Here is an 8,385-nt window from a genome sequence, read left to right as displayed (position 1 = left end):
TGAAAATGAGGGTCAATTAAAGGCAAGACAACTCGTTAGATTCAGAACCAGTCTGATGATGTCACGAGCAGAATTCCCTTCACTACAACACACTACCTCTCATCTAGAAAAAGAAAAAGAGGGGTGCCTGGGTGGCTCAGTTGGTTAAGCGACTGCCTTCGGCTCAGGTCATGATCCTGGAGTCCCGGGATCGAGTCCCGCATTGGGCTCCCTGCTCAGCAGGGGGTCTGCTTCTCCCTCTGACCCTCCTCCCTCTCGTGCTCTCTGTCTCTCATTCTCTCTCTCAAATAAATAAATAAAATCTTTTTTTTTTTTTTTAAAGATTTTATTTATTGGGCACCTGGGTGGCTCAGTTGGTTGAGCGACTGCCTTCGGCTCAGGTCATGATCCTGGAGTCCCGGGATCGAGTCCCACATCGGGCTCCCTGCTCAGCAGGGAGTCTGCTTCTCCCTCTGACCCTCTTCCCTCTCATGCTGTCTCTCATTCTCTCTCTCGCAAATAAATAAAATCTTAAAAAAAAAAAAAAGAAAAAGAAATTTTTAAAAAATGGTGTAAAATTGCTTGTTTGGTTGTTTATAAAAGTGAATCAAGATGCCCACACAGGAAGGCAATTCAGATGCCTTCTACATCTAGGGGATGTGACAGAAATAGAAATCAAGTTCGGTTAAAGAGGGCCAGGACTTGGCACAGACACTGAGGACATTGAGAAGTTGGGGGTCCTCCCTCCCTCTGTGGCTTTTTGCTCATCACCGTCTGATCTTCGGTTCATCCCTAGGAGAGCATACAAAATTTTAATTAGTTAAATTAAAAATAAAATTTTTTGCCATGACTTTTAAAACTTTCAATGATGTTTTCCTCTAACACATCAGATGTCTTGTATAATGAGGGTCTCATTCGTGGAAGGGGCCACAGTGAGGGAGAGACCCCAGTTTGAGGGAGGAAGATGGTGAGGTATTATAGAAACTCCTGTGGGGATATGAGAATTTTTTTTTTTTTGAGGTGGTTTTAATCTTTCCCAAGGATGGTGGTTCTAGAGAGTGCTATGTCTCTCCATTTGCAAATATCTAATGAATCGTGCCCCAGAGCTCTTGCTTTCCTGTGATAGTTAGTTTTATAATTACTATTTATCCTAACTAAATGACAAATATCCCATTTAATGTATTGTGAAGAAATCTGAGCCCTATTTATTCACATTGCCTTTTGGAAGGAAACTAGGTTCAATCAAGTTATTCTCACCCATTATTGAGGATAAAAATATATTTTCATAAAAAAGTCTGATCTTTCTTTTGAACCTCACTTTTTGCTAATCTTTGAAACTATAGCATGTGCTTTGCATAGATATATTTTCCATATTTCCCCCTCTTTTGATATTATCAGTCTTCAATGTCAGAAGTCTAATAGCAAAAATGTTGACATTTATTTAAAATACCTGTTTTTAAATAATGAATAGAACACACGAGGGGATCACCTAGAAACGATTTATTTAATTTGTTTGGACAACAAATAATTTAGCTCTCTCTTGGAAATGCACTTAGGAAAATAATAAATGAAATTTGATTATTAAATTTACCCACGCATTCATTCTGGTGTATACATTTACATATTAATTGAATCCCTGGCAAAAAATGTAATCAAATTGGGGACTTAAATAATATCAACATTTACATTCTTCTCGTAGACTCTTGGAGTGCATTATTCCTAAGAAAAATGAGAACTGCCTAGTCTTCTTCCTGGCCTGATAAATCATGTAGGGCTGGATGGGCTACCGAGAGAGGGCTCAGAAGTTTCTCTTTGGATGCTAAGGACGGTATGTGTTTGATAGTGTATATTCAAGGGACCTAGAGTAAGCACTTGTCACAGCCCAAGCCTACAGGGTCCCCTCACAGCCCTGGGGAAAGCCCTCTGCAGAGAAGGGTGTCAAATGCTGACAGACAGGGGTAAATGGAAGAGCTTCATAGATTCCTCGCGTTCTCTTGTTCCTGCCGCCCCTGGCTCGCGTCCAGGCCTTGCCGGCCAAGACCACAGAAAGCAGCAGCTGTGAGCCACATTAGCAAATAAGGCCTCGGGGCTCCCCGTGTTCCAGGCTCTGTTCACCAACTGCTGTTCACTCAAACAGCTGGATCGGAGCAGAGAGCCAAGACGTCGTTAGGGTTTTATGTGTACAACCGTTTTGATATGGATTGTCTGCTAGAGGCAGAGAGAATGATAGCTTTCAAGGCTCGCCTGTTGGACTGGGAAGTGGCGCTGACATGTGAAAGGAGAAAACAGACTGTGGAAGGGTCGGGAAACACACACAGTTTTAAACACTGAGACGAGGGCCTTCGTTTGTGCTGGTGCTGTTCGAGTGTGCCATTTGCACACCATTTTGTCACTCATGCACTGATGTTGGGGCCAGTGTTTTGTTTTGGGGGTTTCGGTAGTTGAGTTAAGCCAAAATGTTACTCATTTTTAAAAATAATCCGCAGTGATGGGGCGCCTGGGTGGCTCAGTCGTTAAGCGTCTGCCTTCGGCTCAGGTCGTGATCCCAGCGTCATGGGATCAAGCCCCGCATCGGGCTCTCTGCTCCGCGGGAAGCCTGCTTCTCCCTCTCCCACTCCCCCTGCTTGTGTTCCCTCTCTCTGTCAAATAAAAATAATAATAATAATCTGCAATGAGCTACCTGCATTGCTTTTTTTTTTTTTTTTTTCCTTTTCAAAGAAAAGCCAAGAAGAAGAAAGTGCAAACGTGCTGGAATGTGTATCAGATAGTATGCATGAGGGTTCTCACTTGAGCCCTCTCCTCACCCTGGAGCTCTTAACGCTGCAGGTAATTGGTCAAGGAGAGGAAGGAACATGGTATGGGTCTCAAGCCATAGATTACACGGCAGGTCAGGAGGGAGAATACATGATATCTGCTTTGGTTTCCTAATTGATTTTTTTTTAAAGATTTTATTTATTTATTTGACAGAGAGAGAGAGATAGCGAGAGCAGAAACACAAGCAGGGGGAGTGGGAGAAGGAGAAGCAGGCTTCCCCCGGAGTAGGGAGCCCTATGCAGGGCTCGATCCCAGCACCCCGGGACCATGACCCGAGCAGAAGGCAGACGCTTAACGACTGAGCCACCCAGGCGCCCTTTCCTAATTGATTTTAACCGAGCTTTTGCTTTCCATTAATGGAAAGAGGTTTTGAAGGAACGCAATGGAAATCTTCTCTTCACCTTCATAATCTTCCTCCATGACTTTCATTGACTTTTTTTTTGGCTCCTGTGATTATAAAACAATATCAGTCCTCAGTAGCATATTGGAAAATTTAAGGAAACCGTTCTGATGTTCAAAAAAGCGAAATTTAATACCCATTTTCGATGGAGTCAGCTTCCCCAGTGGGAAGATACATATTAAATAAGAGTTGTTCAAAACTAGAATTCCAACAACACCAAGGACTTTTAGCCAAGCAAAAATGAAGTTCACTGAGTTTGAAATAAACAAAATGGGAAATAAACACATTAGAAAGTACCTTTGAGATACCTGAGTCCCGAGAATTTGGCAAATGTAGCTCCCAAAAGATCAAGGATTTATAATCCTGTTTATGGGAAGCCAGCATCATGAATCTTCGTTGTACCTGGCCTAAACATCTCTTCAGTGAAACTCAACAAATGTATGTCAAGTACCGATGATATGCCATGATCGGAGCTAGATACTAGGGCTACATTGGCAAACACAAGAGATTTCTATCCCTGCCTTTTTGAGTTTATAATCTATTAAGGTATATCAGTTAAGACTGGGTTTAACTACATATAAAACTCAAAATGACAGTGACTTTAAAAGATAGACACTTACTTTCCTTTCACGTTAAAGACTCCCACAGTAAGTAGATTCCCAGGGTCTGGAAGCTTCATAATAATCAAACACTCAAGCTCTTTTTGCCTTGTGCCTCCAATGTCCTAAAAGCAATGCTTCTGGGTTCAAGACATCCCCCCCGCACCCTAGCTCTAGTGACCACACCCACATTTTTGCCAATAGGAAAAAACAATGGACAGTGAGCCTTTCCCTTTAAGGGGATTTCTTGGAAGTACCACACAACACTTTCACATGCATTTCAGTGGCCAAAACATGGTTACGGGGCCTGGATGGAGCTGCAAAGGAAGCTAGGAAATGCCCTTTGGTGGCTAGCCTCTTGGCTAGACAGCTAAATACTAGAGGGTACAGAGGGTATGGCCTGAGGTTTCTGCTACAAGGGAGACAGACATTATTCAAATTTTCTTTTCGTCTTGTGACTAATGTTAAATGAAGTTTCACTGGAAAAAAGAAAACTCATCAAACTGGTTAGTGGGTTTATACTGGTAGTATTCATTTCTTCACTTATATACTGATTCAGCAAATACGTTTTGAATACTTGGAATGTCTATTTAATTAAAAGAGATCTGAGGAGTGATTGAAAAATGCATTAGTCATATTAATGAAGATTACTTTCTAGAAGGTACAGACATATTAGACTAAGAAATTTACAAGTGGTGGCCATAAAGAAAGGACAGACAAAATGCTTGGGCAGTTCAGAGTAAGAAGATTCTGGAAGCTTTGTAGATGAGGTGACTTTTGAACTTGACTTTAAAATATATTTAGGGTTTAGATATATGAATATGGTAATAGCATTATGGAACTGGGAAAAGGGCACAAATATGTAGAGCATATTTCATCTTAACTTTGATCTTTGTTAGTGGAGAGATCTGAGATCAGTTAAGCTCTCCCATCCTCAATGAACTTGTACAAAACAGCCATTTCTATAGGGATGCCTCAAAGGGGAATAATAAGGCTCAATAGATAAAAACACTGAACAAACCACAAATCACTGAGCAAAGTTCGGTTTTTTTAACTCTTCTTAAAATTTTTCCAACAGCAAATGCTGAAAGAACAACATGGCCAAAGACACTTGTTCAGGGGGATAGAGACATAGGCAAAGAGTAGCAATTAATTGGGTTTGGCTGAGCAGTAAATGTGTGAAGGACAGTCCTAGAGACCAAGGCTTATTTGGAAACTTCCATGGTATGCTGAAGAGTTTGGATTTAATTTGGTAGGCAGATAGCACTGGGAAGGTTTTGAGCCTGTGGCTTATGAAGATTAATTCTGCAGTACTCTTCAGGGTGAATGTGAAGATATTCTTTATAGTTAAGTAGCCATTGCAGGCGAAGAGGTAATGAAGGCTTGAAATACATGAATGAGTGTGAAAATGAAAACAAGGGCTGATGGAAGAGTTACTTTAGAGTAGACTCAGTGGAACTCATAAGAGTTTGATAGGAAAGGAAAGAATTAAAAATTACTAGAACATTTTGAGTAGAGGTGACAGGGAGGATGAAGGTGTCAACAGAAATTGGACAAAACAGGTTTGAGAAAGGAAACTTTGGGGTGGAAGAAAGGTGACTCAAGCAGAATGTTAGGAAATAATTTAGGGGTGGAAAGTTGTAGGAAGAAGAGAAGTCAATGAAGGACTCGAGAAGAATCAAAGAGAAGAGCAGTTGTTATTAAGAATGCCTTGAGGGGGCGCCTGGGTGGCTCAGTTGGTTAAGTGACTGCCTTCGGTTCAGGTCATGATCCTGGAGTCCCTGGATCGAGTCCCGCATCGGGCTCCCTGCTCGGCAGGGAGTCTGCTTCTCCCTCTGACCCTCCTCCCTCTCATGCTCTCTGTCTCTCATTCTCTCTCTCAAATAAATAAATAAAATCTTAAAAAAAAAAAAAAGAATGCCTTGAGTAAATTATTCACAGTAAGTTAAAAATACTGGAAATTAATAGGAAATAATATTTTGCAAGTTGAAGTTTTGTATTTGGCATTAAGACTGTAGTCAGTATCTAGAAGGAAACTGGTAATCAAAACACTTGCTTACCTTCATGAGCTAATTAATTAATCTTATTTTTCAGTAATCAGACTCCATCCAGTTTAATTTTCCCCATATTAAACATTAGGCAGTGATTAATACTGAACTGCCTTCTATGGAAGCAAGGTAAAATGGAAACACTCCTAATTTGGAGATGGGTGTTAATATCTGACATTCCTAAGTGCATCTGAGTGCTGAAGAGATGACTGTGCTCTCCAATATGTGCTTGTCACCCTCCACACAGGAAAATTATTCTTTAGTTGAGTGTTAAAGCTGCTGTCTGCCTGGCCTAATATCATGGTGATATGATATTTTTGAACTAACGATGAGTTTGTTGAGAAAGAGGTACCCTGTTGACTATTTCATTGTCCTTACCCAAACTGATTCTTTACCCCACTTTGGTGATGCCCACCTTCTTCTACTAGTAAAACAAAGGTGAGAATACAAATTTTAGTACTCAGAGTACTAATTAACATGAGAAAACAAGTAGAAAGATGACAAAATGGTGGAGGAGCTAGGTGCTATAAAATGAGATTGTAGACCTTTGAAGACCTTTGGTTGTAGTCATAAATCTGGAAACTCTGTATGTAAGTCAATTTAAAAATCATCCTCTGCAATATCATGTGAAAACCACAATATGTCTGAAAGAGTGAGAAGCAATGGGCTTTAAACAAGTAGGTTACAAACTGTCATGCTCTGTAACAGGATTTATATGAAGGAGAAATAAAGTTATAAATTAGTGGGGCGCATGGGTGGCTCAGTCAGTTAAGTGTCTGCCTTCGGCTGAGGTCATGATCCAGGGGTCCTGGGATCGAGCTCTGTGTTGGGCTCCCTGCTCCAACGGGGAGTCTGCTTCTCCCTCTCCCACTGCCCCCCCACACTCTCTCCCTCCCAAATAAATAAATAAAATAAAATAAAAAAGCTATCAATTAGTTAAATACTTTTGGAAAGATCATTTAGTTGAGATAGGCTTTTGCCAGTAAACATTTTAAATTGACCAGGCTATAAAAATGTGTCTTCCTACAGACACGTGTGTTTGAACATGAATGTGAGTGGTCCGTTTGGTGCCGGGTTGGGAGAGGGAACGGCCCTATATAGGGAGTGCCCATTATGAACATCCGTGACTCTGCGCCCACAATAAGAGAGCTGTTCTACATGCTGAGAGTCTAAGGGAAAACACAACAAGACTTCGGGACATTAGAAAGTAGTGCCTCTTCAGTGCACTTTGAAAAGTTGGCCCTGATTTTTAGGATACCCTCTGTCACTGGCACAACTTTAAGGATATCTGTTAGAGCTAGTTTTATTTCCATAAGGAAGATCAGGTTATAGAAATTACATGAACATCTGCAAAGGAAAAAAAACTATTTTAGTAAATGTGAATGGAAAGCACATGAATGGACCACATAAAAATCAGGTTGGGTGGACAACATTTGATAAGGTGGTTTTGATTATCTTTATGAATCTCTCTACAGGACATGTAGAATGTCAAATTCACTGCTAGTATAGTAGGAAGCATCAAAGTGTGGAATTGAGAAATGTAGATTTTGACTCCCCCTCTGTGGTTTGGGAAAGTCATTTAACCTCTGTGGGCTTTATTCATTCACTTATTCATTCATAATTATTTCTATCTTCCTTCAACAGGCAACAGGCTTGTGCTTGCCCCTAAGGTTCCTCTTCTATAGACTAAGAAGGGATCTCTAAGTGCCCTTGCAGCTCTACTGTGTTATCAGTGAATGCTAATAACTGCTTGATGAGGGACTTCATAGATGCAGAACTACTTTTGGAGGATTGGAAGAATACAATTTGAATTAGGGAGAAAATGATGATTTGCACCAGGAAAGCAGTAGACACAAAACCATGGGGCTGGCCTAAGCCTTCACCAAGAAGAGCTAGAGTCTAGGATGATGCATAGAAAGAAGTCTGAGGATGAAGCAGGAGTAAGGGCTAGAAAGTTCGAAAGGATGATACTGACTAATCAGACCTCATGGTGGAGACAGTAAACCAAACATAGAGAACACAGGCAGACATCTCCTCCGTCCCACCTTCAGTTTCGGATAGATCTAACTAGGTTGGTAAAATGACTAGGCAGCATTGGTAGAAAATGATTTTATTACCAAAAGAAAAAAGAGCCTATGACTAAGTAACTTAATTGACCTTTACAGTATTTCTATGTCGTGGGAACATTTGCAGACAGGCAATTATGGGGCATTCTGACACCATGTGGGATTTTTTTTTCTTCATTGAAACAGAGAAAGATAACATTATTAAATTTTTTTCAGTTCTGGAACGTAACTAACCATACACCTCTTCACTGCCCTTTTTTTTTTTTTCCATTTTTTTCTTTTTTTCTCTCTCTTGTGTTATAATCCTCTACCTGCATGAACTCCCCAACAGTCCTCAGAGTGAAAGAACTGAGCCACTTCTATAAGCACCGCAAAATACTCATTAGTTTAAGTTTGCAAATGCCAGAGAAACATTAAGTGAAATCCACCATACTCCTCTTATACAACACATTTGACCTCTAGATACGTTAAGAGCTTCA

The 8,385-nt window shown here is 40.6% G+C and overlaps 1 protein-coding gene across 3 annotated transcripts in view; it reads left to right on the top strand.

The window, feature by feature from the left end:
* TOX (thymocyte selection associated high mobility group box) overlaps nt 1–8,385 on the top strand; it is a 297,279-nt gene that overhangs the window by 240,769 nt on the left and 48,125 nt on the right. The gene's annotated exons all lie outside the window — the stretch shown is intronic.

This window comes from Leptonychotes weddellii, chromosome 4 (assembly GCF_054177405.1).
Source record: "Leptonychotes weddellii isolate Sample4059 chromosome 4, ASM5417740v2, whole genome shotgun sequence".
Taxonomy (NCBI): domain Eukaryota; kingdom Metazoa; phylum Chordata; class Mammalia; order Carnivora; family Phocidae; genus Leptonychotes; species Leptonychotes weddellii.
The sequence above is the reverse complement of the archived record's forward strand: the minus strand, read 5'-3'. Positions and strand labels throughout refer to the sequence as shown.